The sequence below is a fragment of the Urocitellus parryii genome, chromosome 5 (assembly GCF_045843805.1).
Source record: "Urocitellus parryii isolate mUroPar1 chromosome 5, mUroPar1.hap1, whole genome shotgun sequence".
In the NCBI taxonomy this organism is placed as follows: Eukaryota; Metazoa; Chordata; class Mammalia; order Rodentia; family Sciuridae; genus Urocitellus; species Urocitellus parryii.
In genome coordinates, this window is record NC_135535.1 from 121375731 (window position 1) to 121398813 (window position 23083).

A 23083-nucleotide genomic window follows, 5' to 3' on the forward strand; every position below is an offset into this window, starting at 1 on the left:
AGCCTAAACCTAAGCCTAAACCTAACACGAAACCTTTCCACATTCCTAAGTCTAATCATAAACCCAACACAAACACTAACCCTAACCTACCCCTAACCCTAAACCTAACTCTAACCCGAACACTAACCCTAACCCAAACTCTAACTCTAAGCTAACACTAACCCTAAACATATTCCTAAAATAACCCTAACCCTATCCATATCCCTAAACCATAAACCTAACAAAAACCCTAACCATAAACCTAAACCTAACCCTAAACCTAAACCTAACCCTAACCCTAACACTAACTTGAACCTAACACTAACACTAAACATATTTCTAAAATTAACCCTAACCCTGTCTGTATTCCTAAATCATAAACCTAAAAAAACCCTATACCTAAACCTAAAACCAAACCTAACTATAACCCTTAACCTAACCCTAATTCTAACCCTACCTTTAAACCTTACTCTAATCCAATGCATAACTCTAAACCTAACCTTAATACTAACCTTAACACTATCCATTACCCTATCCATTACCCTAACACTAAACTTGAGACTAACCCTAATTTTAACAATAAACCTTACCTTAACACTAAACCTAACCCTACCCCTAACACTATCACTAAATCTAAACCTGACTCTAAACCTAACTCTAACCCTAAACCTAACCCTAAACCTAACACTAAACCTAAAACTAACCCTAATTCTAACACTAACCCTAATCATAAACCTAACCCTAACTATAACACTAACCTTAACACTAAACATATTCCTAATACTAACCCTATACATAACATAATACTAAACGTAACCCTACTGTAACCCTAATCTATTCATAACCCTAACCCTATCAGAAACCCTAACCCTAACTTAACCAGAAACCTAACCTCAACCTTAACCCTAACACTAAGCATAAACCTAAACATAACCCTAAACATTACACTACATGTAACCCTAAGTATAAGCCTAACCCTAACACTAAATTTAACCCCAAACCTAACCCTAACCCTAAACTAAACATAATTCTAACCCTAACCCTAACTCTAACTCTAACCCTTATTCTAACCCTAACACTAACCCTTACCCTTACCTTAATCCTAAAGCTAATCCTGTACCTAGAGCTAAATCTTACCTTTACACTAACACTATACCTAACCGTAACATCTACCCTAACCTTATTCCTAACCACAATCTTAAGAATAAACCTAATCCTAACACTAACGCTAACAGTAACCCAAACCCTAACACTAACCCTGACTTTAACACTAATCCTAAACCTAAACCTAACACTAACCCTAACCAAAACACTAACCCTAACCCAAAAAACAGCACTTACCTTAATCATAACCATACACTAACACTAAACCTAAACTTAATCATAACCATAATTCTACCCCAAACACATACCCTAACCAAAAACCTTACCCTATTATTATCCTAACACTATCCCTAAACATAAACCTAAGCCTAACCCTAACCCTAACCTTATTCGCCACCCTAAACATAACCATAACCCTAACACAAACCCTAACCTTAACCTAAGTCAAACCCTAACCTTAACCTAAGTCAAACCCTAACCTTAACCCTAATCTAAAAACTAACCCTAACCCAAACCCTAAAACTAACTCTAACCCTAAATGTAACCCTAAACCTAACACTAAACCTAACCCTAAACCTAACCCTAACTCTAACTCTAATCCTAAACCTTATCCTAAACTAAAGCCTTAAATTAAACCTAAATCTCATCCCAATTGTATCTGAAACCTGAACCCTTACCCTAAACGTAACACAAACCTTAACCCTAACCTAACAATAACCCTAACACTAACACTACACATAACCCTAACCCTAACAGTAACACTGACCCTTACCTTAACTCTAACACTAAACCAAACCCTAACACTAACCTTAACCTAAACCTAACCCTAACACTAAACCTAATCCTAATTCTAACACTAAACCTTAACCTAAACCTAACAATAATACTAACAATAACACTAAACTTAACCTTAACTTTAATCCTAAACCTAATACTAAACCTAACCTAACCTTAATCCTAACCCTACCCCTACCCCTAACCTTAACAATAAACCTAACCCTATTCCAAACCATAACCCAAACACTAATTCTAACACTATCACTGTCCCTAAACCTAACCGTAATCCTAACCCTAAACAAACTCTAATCCTAATAATACTCGTAACCATAAACCAAACAGTAACGCTAAATCTAACTGTTACCATAACCCTAACCCTTATCTAACCTTAACACTAAACCTATTTCTAACCCTAAAACTAACAGTAAACCTTAACCTAACCTTAACCGTACACTTAATTCTAAGCCTATCCCTAACCCTATCCCTAACACGAACCCGAATATTAACTCTAAACATAACCCTAACTGTAACCCTAACCATAAACCTAACATAAACACTAAAAGTAACCAAAACCATAAAACTAAACCTTACCCAAAACCTAACCCTAAGTCGATAATTAACCGTTATCCTAATAATATACCTAAAACTAAAAGTAACACTAAACCTAACCCTAAATTTAGCCCTAACTCTAATCCTAAACATAACCCTAAACCTAACATTAAACTATCCCTATGCCCTGCCCTAACCCTAACCCTAATACTAACACTAATCCTAACCCTAATCCTAAAGTTAACCCTTAAACTAACCGTAATCCTAACACTAACCATCAACCTGATTCTAAATTGAACTCTAACGGTAATCCTCAACCTAACACTAACCCTAAACCTAAACTAACTCTAACACTAATCCTAACCCTAACCCAAAATCTAACCCTAACTCTAACACTAACCTTAACAATAACCCTAATCCTAAACCAAACCATAACTCTAATACTAACAATAACCTTAATTCTAACAATAAACCCTAAACATAATTTTATCCATAACCCTAAACTAACTCTAACCCTAATGGTAACACAAACCCTAACACTAAACAAAACATAACCCTAATCCTAACCCTAATTCAAAACCTAACCCTATGCCTAACTGTAAACCTATTCTCAACCCTCATCCTAACTTTAATCCTAACACTAAACCTAAACCTAACCATAACCCTAAACCTAACACTAAGTATAATATTAACCTTAATATTAACCCTAACCCCAACACTAACCCTAACCATTAACCAAAACCTAAAACTAACCCTAAACGTAACCTTAATTCTATACATAATGGTAACCATGAATCTAACCCTACACATATCCTTACCCAAACCTAAACCTAACCCTAACCCTATCCCTAACTCTAACCCTAAATCTAACCATAACATAAAATGTAACACAAAAACTCATCCTAATCCTAACCCTAATTCTAAAACTTACCCTTATTATAATTCTAACTCTAACTCTAACACTAACCCTAATTCTAACCCTAACATTAACCACACTAACCCTAATCCTAACCATTACCCTAACAGTAACCCTAATTCTAACTATAACCTTAAACCTAACAATAACCCTAAACATAAACCTAATCCTTACCCTAAATTAACCCTAACCCTAATTCTTAAACTCACCTTAAACTAAAACTAACTCTAATCCTAAACATAACCCTAATCATAAAGTTAAACCTAAACCTAACACTAACCCTAACATTAACCCTACACTAACTCTAACACTAAAACTAAACCTAACACTAAACCTATCCCTAATCCTAAACCTAACCCTAATCATAATACTAAACTTAGTGTAACACTAACCCAAATCCTATCACTAAACTTAACACTAACCTTAATCCAAACCCTAAACCTAAACCTAACTCTAAGCTAACTGTAAACCTAACCCTAACCCTAACACTTAACAGCACCCTCACCCTAACCTTAACAGTAACACTAACTCTAACCATAGCCATAATTTTAATATTTACACTAAACCTAACATTAAGCCTAACCCTAACCCTAACACTAAACCTAACCCAAAATCTAACCCTAAACCTTAGACTAACCCTAAACCTAATTCTAACATTAAACCTAACACTAAAACTAACCTAACCCTGCAACTATCCCTAAGTCTAAAAATAACCCTAAAGCTAGCACTATCCCTAAAGCTAATGCTAACCTGCACCCTAACACTAAACCTAACCGAAACCTTAACCCTAATCTAAATCCTAACCCTAACACTAAAAGTAACCCTAACCATGATCTCAATCCTAATACTAACACTAAACATAACCCTAACCTTTAAACTAAGCCTAATGCTATCTCTAACATTAACCCTATCCCTACGACTAACACTAAACCCTAATTCTAACATAAACCCTAACACTAAACATAACCCTAAACCTAACCCTAACCTTGACACTAACCCTAACTCTAAACATAACCCTAAAGCTAACACTAACCCTAAATCTAACCCTAACACACACTCTAACACTAATACTTACCCTAACCATAATGTGAACAGAATCCTAACCCTAACACTAAAATTAACCCAAATCATGATCATAATCCTAATACTAACACTAAACCTAACCCTAACCCTAACACTAAGCCTAATGCTATCTCAAACATTAACCTTACCCTAACACTAACCCTAACACTAAACCTAACCATAACTCTAACCCAAACCCTAAAACTAACCCTAACACTAATCTTAACACTAAAACTAACCCTAACATTTTACATTATCCTAACCCCAACCCTATTACTAACACTAAGCCCAACACTAATCCTAACCCTAACCCCAACAGCAACCTAAATCCTAACCTAAACCTAACCTTAACCTAACACTAACACTCAACATAACTATAATCCTAACCCTTACACTAAACCTAACCCTAAGCCCAACCCTAACCATAACACTAAACCTAATTCTAAACCTAATCCAAATGCTTAACCCTAAACATAACAGTAATGCTAACTCTAAACTTTACCATAAATTTAATGTTAACGCTAATACTAACCCTAACCCAAACCCTAAACGTAACCAGACACTAATCCTATCTCTAAACATAACACTAAATCTCAACCTAATCCTAACCCTAACCCTAAAACTAACTCTAACCATAATTTTAACCCTAATCCTAATCCTAACTCTAAAACTAAACCTAACTCTAAACCGAAAACTAATACTAACACTAAACCTAACACTAACATTAAACCTAACCATAACACTAACCCTAACCCTAAAACTAACTGTAAATATCAACCCAACACTAAACCTAACCCTAACAATTACCCTAAACCTAATCCTAACTGTAAACCTAACCGCAACACTAACATTACAACTTATCCAAAGCCTAAACCTAACCCTAACACTAACAATAACCTTAACCCTAACAATAACCCTGATTATAATTCTTACACTAACCCTAACCCTATTACTAATGCTAACTTTATTTTAAAATTAATCCTAAAATTAATTATTCTAACAGCAACCCTTATTCTAACAGTAACCCTATCATTAATTCTAACTCTAACCCTAATCCTAACCCTAACAAACAATAAATTTAATGCTAACCCTAATCCTAACACTAACCCTAACACTAATTTTAACCCTAAATCTAAAACTAAGCATATACCTAATTCTAACCATAACCCTATACCAAACACTTAACCTAAAACTAAACCTAACCGTAAATTTAATCCTAACTCTAACACTAATCAAAACCCTAACAATAGACCAACAATAAACCAAAAGCTAGCCCTAACCCTAATACTAAACCTCACCCTATCTCTTACCCTACACCTAAAACTACCCCTTACCTAATTCTATTGTCAATCCTAACCCTAAACCTAACTCTAAACCTAAGCCTAAAACTAACTTTAACCCTAAACCTAATCCTAACCCTAATCTTTACACTAAACCTAACCTAAACCTCAACCTAACCAAGACCTAAACCCTAAATTGAACCCTAACACTTACCCTAACACTAAACCTAACCTTAACCCAAACCTTTACACAAATCCTCACCCTAACTCTAACTCTAAGCCTAGAACTAAACCTAAACCTATGAATAACCCTTACCCAAACACTAACCCTAAACCTAACCCTAATGTTAAACTTAACATTAACCTTAACCCTTACACTAACCTAACCCTACCCAGAAACCTATCCCTAAATTTAACAATAAACCTAAATCAAAACCTATACCTAATTCTAAGCCTAACCATAACCCTAACACTAACCATGACACTAAACCTTACCCTATCTCTAACTCTAAGCCTAACACTAACCCTATCCCAAACACTAACATGAACCCCAACGCTAAACCTAACCCTAAATCTAAACCTAAACTTAAGCCTAACACTATTCCTGACCCTAACCCTAAGACTAACCCTAACCCTAACCCTAACCCTAACACTAAGCAAACCCAAACACTAATCCTAAACCTAACCCTAAACCTAATCCTAAACCTATCAATTTCCCTATCCCTAGTCCTAACAGAAAACCCAAATCAAACTAAATCCTAAAACTAACCCTAAATCTAGCAATAAACTTAACACTCATAATTTTCTAACCCTATCACTAAACCTAACCCTAAACTTAAACCCAGCACCAACCTTAATCCTAACCTAAAAAAAACACTAACCCTAAAACTAACCATAACTCTAACTTTAACACTAACCAACTAATAAACCAAATCCTAAACCTAACCATAATCTTAACCCTAATCCTATTCATAACCCTAATCCTAAACCTAATATTAATACTTACCTTTATTTTTAACCCTAGCCCCTAAACTAAATATTACCCTTATTCTAACCATAACCCTAACACTAACACTAACACAAACAGAAACCTTAACCCTAACCAAAAAAACCCTAATAAAAAACCTAAACCAAACTTAACCCTAATCCTAATCCTAACCCTAAACATAACACTCACACTAACCCTAATCATAACACTAACCCTATAACTAAACCTAACCCTAAGCTTAATTCAAATCCTATAACTTACCCTAACACTAAACCTAACCATAACACTATTACTAAACCTAATTCTAATCCTAAGGTTAACCAAACACTAAACCTAAACCTAACCCTAACCCTAACCAAAACCCTAACCCTGACAGTAACTCAAACTCTAACCGTAAGCCTAAACCTAACACTAACCCTAACCCTAACACTAACCCTAACCCTAAATCTAACATTAAAATTAACCCTCAACTTAACACTAACATTAACCTGGACCCTAATTCAAACACTAACACTAAACCTAACACTAAACTTAACCCAAACAATAAACCAAACCCTTAACTTAACAATAACACTAATCCTAAACTTAACACTAAAACTAACTATAACAATAACCCTAACCCTAACACACTAACCTTTACCCTAACACTTAACATTATCCTAAACCCAACTTTAACTCTAACACCAACCATCACACTAACCCTAACACTAATCCTAACAAAAACCCTAACACTAACCTAACACTAACCCTAAAAATAACACTAACCCTAACCCAAACTATAATCCTAACCCTTACTCTAAACCTAACCCTAAGGATAACCTTATCCCTAACACTAATCTTAACCCTAAACCTAACACTAAAACTAACACTAAACCTAACACCAATTCTTATGTTAACCCTAACCCTAAACCTAACTCAAACCCTAATGCTAATTAGACACTAACACTATCTCTAACCATAACCCTACGCTAACACTTACTCTAAACCTAACCCTATCCCTAACCCTAACCCTAAACCTAATAGTAACACTAAACCTAATTCAAACTTTAACCTTAAACCTAACAATAAACATAAACCTAAAACTAACCCAAACACTAATTCTAACACAAATTTTATCCTAACCTTAACAATAACACTAAACCAAACCCTAAACCTAAACCTAACACTAACTCTAACCCTAAATATAACCCTAAACCTAACCCTAACTGTAAACCCAACTTTAAACTAAAACTAACCCTATCCTTAACTCTAACCCTAAAACTAACCCTTAGCCTAATTATAACCCTAACACTTACCCTAATTCTAACGCTAAGCCTAACCCTAACTATCCCTAATTTAATCTTAACCTTAATCCTAACACTGACCCTAACACTAAATCTAAACCTAAAACGAACCCTACCCTAAACCTAACACTAAATGTAACCTCACCCTAACCCTGAAACTAATCCTAACACTAAATATAAACCTAACCATAACCTAACATTAACAAAAACCCTCATCCTCACCCTAACCATAACCCTAACCAAATCACTAAACCTATTCCTAACTCTTACCCTTAAACTAAAAATTTCCCTAACCCTAACACTAACACAAACCCTATCCCTACCCTAACACTAACTGTAATTCTAAACTTAACAATAAACATATACCTAAAAGTAACCCTAACTCTAACCCTAAACCTTACCATAACTCTAACCGTAACACTAAACCTAACCCTAAATAACACACTGAAACTAAACCTATCACTAACCTTATACCTAACACTAAACCTAACACTAATGCTAAACCTAACCCTAACGCTATGCCTAACCATTACTCTAACACTAACCCTAAACCTAACCCTAACCCTAACAGAGAACTTAAACCTAATCCAATACTAAAACTAATTCTAATGCTAACAGTAAACCTAACACTCACCATAAATTTAACTCTAACACTAAAAATAATTTTAACACTTACCCCAACACTAACACTAAACCTAACACTACACTTCACACTAATTATAACAATAACCCCATAACTAACCCCAAACCTAACACTAACACTAACCATAACAATAACCTAAAACTAAACCTAAACCAAACCCTAACCCTATTCCTATACATAACCATAACCATAAACCTAACCCTTAAACAAAACCTCACCCAAACCTAAACTTAAACCTAACTCTAACCCTAACACTAACCATAACACTCACCCTAACACTAAACATAACCCTAAGCCTAACCGTAACCCTAACACTTGCCCTAACCTTAAACCTAAACCTAACACAAACCCCAATTCTAATCTTAAAATTAACCCACAATAATACTAAACCCAACCCTAATTCTAACCCTGACATTAACCCTAACTCTAACCATAACCCTAAACCTAAAAATAAACTTAACCTTAACCCTAATCCTTACCCTAAAACTCACACCTAAACTAACAATAACCCTAATCCTAATGCAAATCCTAACCCTAATCCTAAACGTAACCGGAAACCTAACATTAACCCTAATCCTAACACTAACTCAAACCCTAATTCTAACACTAAAAGTAAACCTAACACTAAACCTAACACTATACCTAACTGTAAACTGATCTTAAAACTAACCATAAACCTAAATCTAAACCCAATAGTAACGCAAAACCAAACACTAACCCTAAACCTAACACTAAACCAAAGCATAACCTAAATCCTAAAGCTAATACTAACCCTAACCCTAACACTAACACTAACACTATGCCTAACACTAACCCTATCCCTAACACTCACACAAACCCTATGCCTAAACCTAACCTTAAAACTAACTCTTACTCGAAACCTAAGCATAACACAAAACCTAACCCTAACCTAATTCTAAACTTAACCTTAACCCTGACCTAATTCGAACCCTAAACATAACCCTAACATTAATCCTAATACTAAACCATAACCAAAACTCTAACCCTAAACCCAACGCTAACACTAAAATTAACCATAACACTAACCCTAATGTGAACCCTAACACTAACCCTAATACTAATCCTAACACTAACCTAACCCTAATCCTAACCTTAAAAATAACCCTAAACCCTACACTAACTCTAAATGTAATGCTGATCTTAACAGTAAAGCTAACCCTAATACTAACCCTAAACTTAAACCTAACACTAATCCTAACACTCACCCTAAACTTAACTCTAACCTTAAACCTAACACTAACCCTAAACCAAAACGTAACCCTAACACTAACCTGAAACCTAACCTTAACACTATCAGTAACCCAAATTTTAACTTTAACCCTAACTTTAACCCTTACCCTAACCATAACCATAACCCTAACAATAATTCTAACTGTAACCATAAAACTAAACCATACCCTAAACCTAACGCCTCCCTAATCCAAACACTAAAAGTAAATCTAAATTTATCCTTAATCATAAACCTAACCCTAACACTAAACCTTACAATAACCCTAACCCTAACCCTAACCTAACACTAACCCTAATGCTAACTCTAAACCTAAACCTCAACCTAACCTAAACCTTATCCTATTTATAAGCCTAAACCTAACACTAATCCTAACAGAAACCCTAACCTACCTTATCACTAAACCTAAACCTGAACCTAACACTAACACTAACACTAACGATAAACCTAACACTATCCCTAAATCAAACACTAACCCTCACCGTAAACCTACCCCTAAATTTTACCCTAACACTATCCCTAACACTAAACCTAACTATAACAGTAACCCTTAACCTAAACCTAACTCTAACAGTTACCACAACTCTAACCCTAACCCTAACCCTATCCCTAATCCTGACTCCAAATTTACACTTTATCCATAACGCTGAACCTAAAACTAACCCTAAACCAAACCTAACCCTAAACCTAATATTAAACCCTAAACCTAACCCTAACACTTAGCCTAAACCTAATTCCAACAGTAACCATAACCCTAACCCTAACCCTAACCCTAACCCTAACACTAACCCTAACTCTAACCCCAACTCTAAAACTAAACCTAACCATAACTATAACACTAGCCCTAACAGTAACCGTAACTGTAACCCTAAACCCAACTCTAACCCTATCTCTAAAACTAAACCTAACCATAACTCTAACACTAACCCTAACAGTAACCATAACCGTAACCCTAACCCTATCCCTAAACCTAACACTAACACTAAACCTAACTGTAATTTTATCCATAAGCCTAAACCTAACACAAACAATAACCTAAACACAAACCCTAACCCTAACCTAATACTAACCCCAACCCTAACCCTGACACTTACCCTAACCCTGACCCTAACAGTAGCACTTATTCTAACCCTGACTCTAACCCTAAACCTAACACTCAACCTAACCCCATCTCTAACCCTAACCATAACAAAAATCATAAGTCAAATTCTAATGTAAACCTAACATTAACCATAAGCCTAACCCTAATAGTAACCCCACCCCTAACCCTAACCCACAACCTAACAATTACCATACATCTAATCCTGACCCTAATTTTAACCTGAACCCTAAACCTAAAGCTGACATTAATCCTTACACTAACACGAAATCTAACCATATTTCTTACCCTAACCCTAATATTAACCCTAACCCTAACCCCTACCCTAACACTAACCAGCACAATAACACTAAACCTTACCTAAGCCTAATCCTAAACCTAATACTAAGGTTAACCCTAACCTTAACACTAACCCTAACACGAAACCTAACACTAAACCTAACACTAACCTTAACACTAAACATAACCCTAAACCTAAGCCTAAACATATCCATAACCTTTGCCTAACACTAACCCTAACCCTAAAAAAATAATCTAACACAACTAACCCTAACCTAACCCTAAACCTAACCATGTCCCTAAAACTAAACCTAACACTAACCATAACCCTATCCCTAACAGTACCCTAACCCTAACCATAACCTTCACACTAACCCTAAATGTAAACCTAAATTTAACACTAACCCTAAAACTAACCCTAATCCTAACACTTACACTATCCCTAACCATAAACCTAATACTAAACCTAACACTAACCGCAACCCTAATCCTATCCGTAACCCTAACACTAACCTTAAACCTAACTCAAACACAAAACCTAAACCTATACCTAACCCTAAACCTAACCCTAATCCTAACTCTAACCCTAACATTTACCCTAACCCTAACCCTAATCTTAGCCTAACAGTAACTTTAAACCTAAACCTAAAAATAACCCTAACCCTAAACCCCCTAAAACTAACAATAACCCTAACAATATTCCTTAGAATTAACCTCATCCTAATCTTAACACTAACAGTAAAACTAATATTAACACTAACACTAAACCTAATACTAAACCTAACCATAACCTTAATCCTAGACTTATCCCTACCTATAAACATTCCAATATCGCTAACTATAGCCCTAGCACTTACCCTAACACTAAAACTATTCTTAACCCTAACCCTAAACTTAAACATTAACACTAACCCTAAACCTAACTCTAAGCGTAACCTTAACACTAACACTAACACTAACCCTAATCCTAACTCTAACCCTAACCCTAAACCTCACTCTAACACTAAACTTAACCCTAACACTAACCTTAAACCTAACCCTAACCCTAAACTTATTTCTAACTCGAACACTAACACTAAAACTTACCCTAAACTTAACCTTAAAGCTAACTCTAACCCTATCCCTAACCCTTTCCCTAACCCTAAAACTAACCCTAAACCTAAACACTTACGAGAAAAGTAACACTAACACTAACCCTAACCCTAACAAAAATACTAACCATAATCTAACCCTAATCCTAAGCTAACTCTAACAGTAACGGTATCCCTATCCATAACCTAACCCTAACTTAAACCCTGAAAATAACAGGTCATAACCTAACTCAAACAGAAACCCTAACCCTTACTTAAACTTTAACTTAACCCTAAACTTGACTCTAACACTAACTATAACTCTAATGCTAACCCTAACCCTATTCCTAACACTCACCATCAACCTAACCCTAAACCTAACACTTACCCTTACCCTAAACCTGACCATAACCATAAACCTAAATATAACACTAAACCTAACCTTAACCCTAACACTAAACCTAAACATAACCTTAACCCTAAACTTCTTTCTTAACATAAACTTAAGAATAACCATATAACTAACCTTAAAACTAACCCAAACCCTAACCATCCCCCTAAATTTAACACTAACTCTATCCTTAACAAAAATACTAAACCTAAACATAACCATAATCCTAACACTAACTCTAGCCCTAATTCTATCCAGGACCCTAAGCCTAACTGTAACCCTAAACCTAACCCTAAACCTAATACTAATCCTAATTCTAAACCTAACACTAACCCCAAAACTAACCCTAACTCTTTCCCTAATCCTAACACTATTTTTTTACACTAACCCTAACTCTAAACCTAACCTTAACATTAAATAAAACTAACCTTAACAATAATAGTAAACCTTACACTATATCTAACCATAAACTTAATCCTAAACTTATACCAAATCATAATCTTAAAAATAACCCAAACTCTAACCCTAACAATGACACTAACACTAATCTTAATGCTAACCCTAAATTTAACACTAACTCTAACACTAACCATAAGCATAACCCTAATCCTAGTACTAATCCTAACCCTATAACTAACACATATCTAAACCATAACCCTAGCCTAACTCAATCATGACAATAAACCTAATCTTAACCCTAATCATTAACCTTATGCTAACCCTAACCCTAACCCTAAAAATAAACATAACCATAAATATAACCCTAAATTTAAATCTAACCTGTTGAGAGCCACAGTCAAAGGGGCCCCAGCAAACTTCCAGCTGCCTGCAAACTTCCAGCTGCCAGCTGATGATTGGCTCACAGCAGCCCCAGCAACATCTACCTGATTGGCTCCTCTATGGTGATGTTCATTTTGCTGTTTCCCTGCCCTTCAGACTGCCAGCTGTTGATTGGCTCACAGCGGCCCCAGCAACATCTAGCTGATTGGCTCCTCCACGGTGATGTTCATTGGGCTGTTTCCCTGCCCTTCAGACTGCCAGCTGATTATTGGCTCACATCGGCCCCAGCAACATCTAGCTGATTGGCTCCTCCACGGAGCTGCTCATTGGGGGACTTCTTTGACTCCACCCACACAACCCAGCCAATCGGCCTCAAGAGCAGGAGGATTGTGGGAGGTGGAGAGGCTGGTGTGGGGGTGAGAGGCTTGTGGGAAGCCAGTGGTGGCAGTTGGGCTCTGAGGATTTTTTCCTGAGGAGCTGTTTTGTTTGGCGTTTGTAGTTCTAAAAATAAAGTTAGTTTCTTTTGACAAGTGGCTCCTGAATTGTGCCCAGCCAGACTGCGGCATGTGGTGGCTCACACTGGAAGCGACTGAGGGTAAGTAAACTGCTCACCCCTGAGGGCAGGGTGAGAGGATGGGTAGCCATTCTAAGTTTCCTCTTTTGTTTTGCTTCATTTTTGTTTTAAGTTGCCTGTCCCTGGAGATGAGTGAGACGGAAGAAAAACCACTCACACCTGAGGAAAAACTATTTGTGTCTGAGGAACAGATAGGGAGAAAGGATGGATGCACATTTCAGGAGGATAGAAAGGCTGATATAATGAATTATTGTTCCAAATTTATTTCATTCTGTCTCGGTTTTGTTTGGTGTTATATTGTTGGGTTGTATTATAGTAGAAATACGGGATCAGCAATTAGTAAAAAACAAACCGAAAGACTGTTAAGTAAATTATTAGCGGAAGGAGGCATCTCAGTAAAATCAAGAAAAGTCAGGGCATACGTTGATACAATACAAAAATGTAGCCCATGGCTTTTTAAGGAGGAGTTGTTAAATATATCACAGTGGGACCATCATGGTGAAGATTTAAAAAGAATAGAAAAGAACAACCCAGCAACTCTGCCAGTTGGCACATTGAAATTGTGGGCATTGGTATCTGGTTTGCTTAGTCCAAAGCCTTCAGTTCAGACAAAGGTAGAGGAAGGAGAAGACATATTGATTCAAGTAAAAGAGAAGGTCTCTCAAGTTGGTCAGACAGAGGAAAAGATTCAAGTAAAAGAGAAGGTCTTTCGAACTAGTCAGACAGAGGAAGAAAGTGTAAAGCAGAAAAGGCCATTAGGGGAAAAGTTACAACAGGAGACTGCTAATAACACCTTTCTATCAGAGAGCGAAAGTCTCCAACCAACACCACCACCTCTACAGGAGACTGCTACTAACAGCATTCTATCACCAGAGGGCATAAGTGTCCAATCAATAGCACCACCTCCATATGCTAGGAGGCTCCCAACCCCCGCAGTTGATAGTTGGGATCCTGAGACAGGATCTCAAGTATTAACATGCCCTGTATTTGAGGTAGGAGGGCAGAGAATTTACCAGGGTTTAAATTTCAAATCAGTGAAGGAGCTAAAAGAGGCTGTAACAACCTATGGTCTTCAAGCACCCTTCACTGTAAGCTTGGTCGAATCCATTACCAACTTAAACATGACACCAGCAGATTGGGCTAATATTTGTAAAGCTGTGTTAACTGGAGGACAATACCTGTTATGGAAGGTTGCCAATGAGGAATTTTGCAAGGAGACGGCTAGGCAAAATGCAGCAGCTGGTTATCCTCAGAGAAATCTAGATATGTTGTTAGGAAGGGACCTTATGAGGATCGGCAGCAACAACTTGCATATGATCCTGGTGTATATTTACAAATTGCTGTAGATGCAGTTAAGGCATGGAAGACTTTACAAGGACATGGAGGTTTACAAGGTCAATTATGTAAGATAATACAAGGAGCTAATGAGCCTTATGCTGAATTTGTAGATAGGCTTATTCAAACAGCTACCAGAGTTTTTGGGAATACAGAACAAGCAATGCCATTAATAAAACAACTGGCTTATGACCAAGCGAATCGTTGGTGCAGAGATATCATTAGACCATGGAAACAGGAAGATTTAAACACATATATTAAATTATGTAGAGACATTAATGAACAAGAGCAAGTCATGGCAGCTGCAGTAAAACAGGCTTTAGATGCCAGAGACATTAATGAACAAGGGCAAATTGTGGCAGCTGCAGTAAAACAGGCTTTAGATGCCAGAGACATTAATGAACAAGGGCAAATTGTGGCAGCTGCAGTAAAACAGGCTTTAGATTCCAGGCCAAGAACATGCTACAATTGTGAACAAACAGGACATTTTAAAAGGAATTGCCCCATAGGAGGCGGGTTTAACAAAACTAGGTATCAAAGGAGTAGAATACCGGGTATTTGCCCATGATGCCATAGAGGGAGACATTGGGCTAATGAATGCCATTCTCAAACCACCATAGAGGGTACTCCATTATCAAAAAACGAACAAGGACAAGGTGTTTATCCACAATATTGTGGACAAAGGCATCAGGCTCCATTGCCAAAAAATGGACAGGGGGCCCCAATGCTCCGGGGCCCCAAACCACAAATATACGGAGCACTGGAGGAAACCAGCAACCCCAGCAACCCCATCAGGGTAGTGCCCAGGACATCAGATCCCTCATCAGACAAACCAGAGGGAGCGCAGGGTTGGACATCTGAGCCTCCGCCAGATCAGTACTAACTCCAGAGATGGGAGTTCAAATCATTCCCACAGGGGTGAAAGGACCTCTTCCCAAAGGAACAGTAGGCTTATTATTGGGACGCAGCTCTTCTACACTAAAAGGACTTTTGATAAGTCCTGGGGTAATTGATCCCGATTATGAAGGTGAAATAAAAATTATAGCCAGGTCTCCAAAGGGTATATCAGTAATTTCACCAGGAGATAGAATAGCACAGTTACTAATAATACCAAGCCTACATGATAAATTTTGCAGTCATGCTGTAGAAAGAGGTTCCAAGGGATTAGGCTCCACAGGTGCAGATTGGGCTATACTTTCTTTAAATTTAGATTCTCGCCCCATGCTAAAACTAAATATTCAAGGACATGAATTTAATGGGCTACTTACTGGATACAGGTGCAGACCTTAGCATCATCTCTCGTCAAGAATGGCCAAAACATTGGCTATTACAACAAGCCACTCAAATGCTTCGAGGCCTACGAGTGGCGACTAATCCCGATAGAAGTGCAATGGTATTAGATTGGAAGGATCCTGAAGGATGTGAAGGAACGATACAGCCATATGTATTGGATCATCTTCCCTTAAATTTATGGGGATGAGATGTCCTAGATCAATTAGGTTTGACATTAACAAATAACATCAATAAAAAAGCACCCACTATTATGGCTAGACAAGGTTTTAGGAAAGGAAAAGTATTACAAAAACAAGAACAAGGTATAGCAGCACCAATACAAATAGATCAAGGAACAGAAAGAAATTGGTTAGATTTTCACAAAGGGCCACTGAGACATTAAAAGTTACATGGAAATCAGAAAGACCAGTATGGCTTCCTCAGTGGCCCTTGACTAAAGAAAAGATACAAGTAGCCCATGATCTGGTCAAACAACAATTAGCGGAAGGTCATATACAACCTTCTGTATCTCCCCATAATACTCCCATTTTTGTCATCAAAAAGAAATCTGGTAAATGGAGATTATTGCAAGATTTAAGAGCCATTAATAATGAAATGGTCATTATGGGACCTGCTCAATCGGGGATTCCTCAATTGTCTGCTTTGCCAAAATCTTGGTATGTTTTAGATATAGATATTAAAGATTGTTTTTTTTTTTCAATTACAGTTCATCCTGAGGGTAGTCCAAGTTTTGCATTTAGTATCCCTGCACTGAATCATGAAGGTCCTGATCAGAGATATGAATGGAAAGTACTCCCTCAAGGGATGGCTAACAGCCCAACTATGTGTCAAATTTGTGTTAACAAAGTAATCCAGCCACTTAGAAATCAAAATCCTGAACTACAAATATTTCACTATATGGATGGTGTATTATTAGCACAAAAAGATACAAACACAATGTAGAATGTTATGCCACACTTACAAACTTATTAAAAATTATAATCTAGAGATAGCAATAGATAAAGTACAATTATATTTTCCAATTAATTATTTAGGAGTTCTATCATCCTCAACCATGGTCCGTCTGCCAAAATTTCAAATACGAGTAGATCAACTCAAATCACTTAATGACTTTCAAAAGTTATTAGGAAACATAAATTGGATAAGGCCTTATCTAGGTATTCCAACAGGAGAATTGGGACCTTTATTTGATATCCTAAAAGGTCTATCAGATCCAAATTCACCCCACATGTTAATGCCTGAAGCAAGAAAGACATCAAAAGTCATTGAAACATATATGAAAACTATGCATTTGGATAGAATTGATATAAGTTGGACTCTATTATTTATTGTACTACCAACAAAAAAAAAATTCCTACAGGAGTATTTTGGCAAGAAGGTCCATTATTATGGATACATTATCTTATTCTCCTAACACTCTTCTTACTAGGTATCCTGAGGCTGTAGGACAATTAATACTCAAAGGAATAAAAACAGCAAAGGGAGTATTTGGAATTTCTCCCAAAAAATTATTACTCCATATACTATGAATCAAATTGATGAATTAGCTAATGAGTTAAATACTTGGGCAATAATCATGTGCAAATCTAATGATTCATTTGATAACCACTTACCATCTAATCCTTTATTGTCTTTTTGGTCATTGCATTCTGTAATTTTTCCAAAAATGACAAGAAAAACACCTATCATGAATGCTCCAAATATATTCACTGATGGGTCAAATAATGGTACAGCAGCAATAGTTACAACTGATCAAACTTTTTACATTTTTAGTTGCCAAACAATCATCTCAAAAGGTAGAGCTTAATGCAGTATTACAAGCTTTTGTGATGTTTAAAGATTCTGTATTTAATTTATTTTCTGATAGTCAGTATATAGTTAATGCTATAGTATCCCTTGAAGATGCTGGTAGCATTTCCACTTCTTCTACTCTTTTCTCTTTTTTTCCACTATACAAAGTTTAATCTGGGACAGCAAAGATCCATTCTTTATTGGACATATCAGGGCACATACAGGATTGCCTGGAGCCCTTAGTTTGGGCAATGATTTAGCAGATAAAACAACACATGTCATACATATTTTCTCTACACTAGAAGAAGCTATAAATTTTCATAAAAGGTTCCATGTCAATGCTAATACTTTACAAAAGAGTTTTAAAATAACTAAGGAACAAGCTAGACAAATAATAAAACAATGTCAAAATTGTGTGAAATTTTTACCACAAGTTAATCTTGGAGTCAATCCTAGATGATTGATACCTAACCATATTTGGCAGATGGACGTCACACATTTGCCAAAATTTGGTAAATTAAAATATTTGCCTGTTACAGTTGATACTTCTTCTACATTTTTGATGCTCTCCCTTCATGCCGGAGAAAAAACTAAAGATGTTATAGCTCATTGCTTAAAAAATGTTGCCACTGTGGGCATTCCAAAACAGTTAAAAACAGATAATGCACCTGGTTATACTTCTACCTCTTTTAAACAATTTTGCTCATCATTTGGAATTACTCATATAACAGGAATCACATACAATCCACAGGGACAAGGCATAGTTGAAAGAGCTCATCAAACTATTAAAATGTACTTATTAAAGCAAAAAGAAGGAATTGGGAAGTGGTATATATTCCCCAAAGATAAACTTAAAATAACCCTTTTTACTCTAAACTTTTTAAATTTGGATTCATCAGGACTTAGTGCTGAAGAAAGGCATATGTGTCCAAAAAATGTACATAAGCCCAAGGTACTTTGGAAAGATATTCTAACAGGAGAAAGGAAAGGTCCTGACCCAGTAATTGTCTGGATTCGGGGGTCTGTTTGTGTGTTTCCACAGGGAGAACAGCAGCCGATTTGGATTCCAGAGAGATTAACTAAAGTGATTTCTACAAACCAAATAGAAGATGATTTTGCTCAAATCCATAACAGCTGATATCCAAAACTCCAGTTTGGCTATTCTTACATCTGCAACAGAATCAGGATGCTTTTTTCAATATCTATTTTATTATTGCCCTTTCCCATATCATGAAGTTCTATTTTGTTTTTTGAGCTCATACAAACCTAGGTTAATATTCTGCTGATCAGTTCTATTTTTTGACTATACAGTTTTAAACATTGCAATGGAGATTTCACCTGTAAAAAGTTATAAGGCCTTTACTATTATGTTATGTGTTGTTTGTATTATATTATGTGTGCACATTTGTGTTTTGTGTTATATGTTTGAATGTACGTATGTCCATATGTCATATATGATGAGCACTCATGGAAAAATGGATCCAAATATTTTTTTTTTATTCACATGATTTAAATGGTTTAATTTAAATTGGGTAAATAACTGTTAAGAATTGTTTTAATATGTAAACACAAAAGGAGGTTAACAGACCTGTTTGTTTACTTTCACCTTTCCTTTTCATTATATTTAATAATTCTCTTCAAGATAATGTAAATTGTTAAGAAAATTGTTTTCTTTTAGTGCCTTCTGGAATATTACATAATTTTTTTCTTTAGCCATTGTTGCCATAATTCCTATCTTCATCCCAGTGCTGGTGAAGACAATGTAAATTGTTAAGAACATTGTTTTCTTTGTGAAGACAAAGATAAATCTACTCTACAGGTTCTGCAATAGCCATCACTGAACTGCTTGCAGAACTTGCCTAGACTATGTGTCACTTGTATGCATTGTGAACTCACTTGTATGCATTGTGAACTATCTGTTGGTGCATCAACTTGTGCTAGTGTTGGGGTATTTTTGCTAATGATGTCATCGGTGGTACAACTTTCCCAAAAGGAGCCGTCAATTGGCTTGGTATATCTTCCTCCCATCTGCTTGTCATGATCGTTCAGCTAAAATTCAGGGGCCAACAGAGGTGAGGCAAAGAACCTCACGCCCCCGCTGGTACCTTTCCACAGGTGTGACTGTATACTGGACCGGTAGTCAATGACGGGTAAGATCCAATTACAATAGTACCAACCTAAGACAGGAGGCTGACGCCCTGAGGTCAGCTCATCCGAAGACGGGTAAGGACCATATGTAGTACTGGACAACCTAAGGCAGGCATGGTCCCTAAGCCACATGCTTGTTGTTTAAACAGAGAGGGGGAGATGTTGAGAGCCAGAGCCAAAGGGGGCCCAGCAAACTTCCAGCTGCCAGGTTAACCCTAACCCTAAACCTATTGGCAATGCTAATTCTAACCCTAACCCTAACACAAACACTAACCCTAACCTAACCCTAACCCTAAATCTAACACTAACCCAAACCTACCACTAACCATAAACCTAACACTAACCCTAATCCTAATCCTAAACCTAAACTAAAATTAACCATATACCTATCACTAACACTAATTCGAACCCTAACTTTAAACCTAACACTAACCCAAACCTAACCCTAAAACTAATCCTAACCCTAACCATAATCTAACCCTAACAGTAACAATAACCTCAAACCTAACCCTTATAGTAACCCTAAACCTAACACTACACCTAACTCTATCCCTAAGAATAACCCTAACACTTACACTAACTCTAACCCTAAACGCAACTCTAACAATAAACCTAACACTAACTGTAACATTAAACCTAATTGTATTCCTAAAGTATAACAGTAACACAAACACTAACCCTAAACGTAACCCTAAAACTAACCCTAACCTAATCCTAATCATAAATCTAAGACTATATCTAATCTTATCCATAAACCTAACCCTAAAACTAACACTAAACCTAACAGACAACCTAACCTTATGTAACAATAAACCTAACCCTACCTTAACCCTAACACCTACCCCAACCCTAACCATAACCCTAAACCTTACACTAAACCTAAAGTAAAGCCCAATCCTAACCCTAACACTAACCCCAAGCCTAAATCTAACACTAACCCTAAAAATAACCCTAACCCTAAATCTAAACCTATCAAAACACTAACATCGACCTTAACCCTGAAACTAACCCTAACATTATCCTAAACCTAAACTGAACCCAAACCCTAAAACTAACACTAAACCTAACCTTAACCCTAAGACTAAACCTAACACGAAAATTAACAGTAACATTAATGCTAACCCTATCTCTAAACATAACCTTCAGAATAACCCTAACACTATCACTAACCCTAACACTAACCCAACCCTTAACCCTAATCCTAAATTTAACACTAAACCTAACCATTACCATCACCATAAATCTAACCCTAACACTAACCCAAGCCCTAATCCTAACCCTAAAACTAACCCTTTCCATATTTGTAACCCTACCCTAACTGTAACCCTAACATTAAACCTACGCCTTACCCTAACCCTAATTCTATCCTCAAAACTGCAGTAAACCTAACCCTAACCCTAACACTAACACTAACAGTAACCCTAATCCTAATCCTAAAACTAAACTTAACCCTAACCCTAATCCTAACGCTAACCCTACCCTAATCATAAACCTAACACTAACCCTAACCCTAACCCTAACCCTAACACAAATCCTAATTATAACTTAGCCCAAGCCATAAACCTAACACTATCCCTAAAACCAACCCACACCCTAATCCTAAAACTAACACTGAATCAAACCCTTTTTTACCCCTAACACTAACTCTAACCCTAAACCTAAAACTAACAGTAACCCAAACACTAACCCTAATACTAACAATAAACTTAACGTAAAACTAACCCTAATCTTAACATTAACCCTAATTGTAACCCTAAACCTAACACAAAACCTTACCATAAACCTAACCCTAAGTTTAACACTTACCCTAACAGTAACCCTTAATATAAGCCAAACACTAACCATAAACCTAACCACAGTCCTAACCCTAACGCTAACCATTAGCCTAATCCTATCCATAACCCACACTTTAACCCAAACCTAACACAAACTATAACCCTAACTTTATCCTAACCCTAAATCTAACTCTAAACTTAACACCAATCCTAACTCTAAACATAACCCTAACCCTTACACAATACCAAATCCTAAGCCTAGCACTTATCCTAACTGTAACCCTAAAACTAACCCTATCCATAATCCTAACCCTAATCCTAGCACTAAATGTAACCCTAACATTAACCCTAATATTAATCCTTACTATAACCCTAACCCTAACCATAACACTAACCCTAAACCTGACCCTAAACCTAAGCATAACCCTAACCCTTAACCTATTAACAACCTAAACCTAACACAAACCCTAAACCTAACTTAACCCAAACCATAAACCAAAACCTAAAAATAAACCCAACCTAACCATAACCCTAAACTTTACAGTAAAACTAAACCTAAGCTGAACCCTGACCACAAGACTAAACCTAATCCTAATTCTAGTGTTAACCCTAACACTAACACTAATCATAACTCTAACCATATCCTTGACACTAACCCTAAATCTAATCATAACCCTAAACATAACACTAATGCTAAATTTAAATCCAATCCTAAATC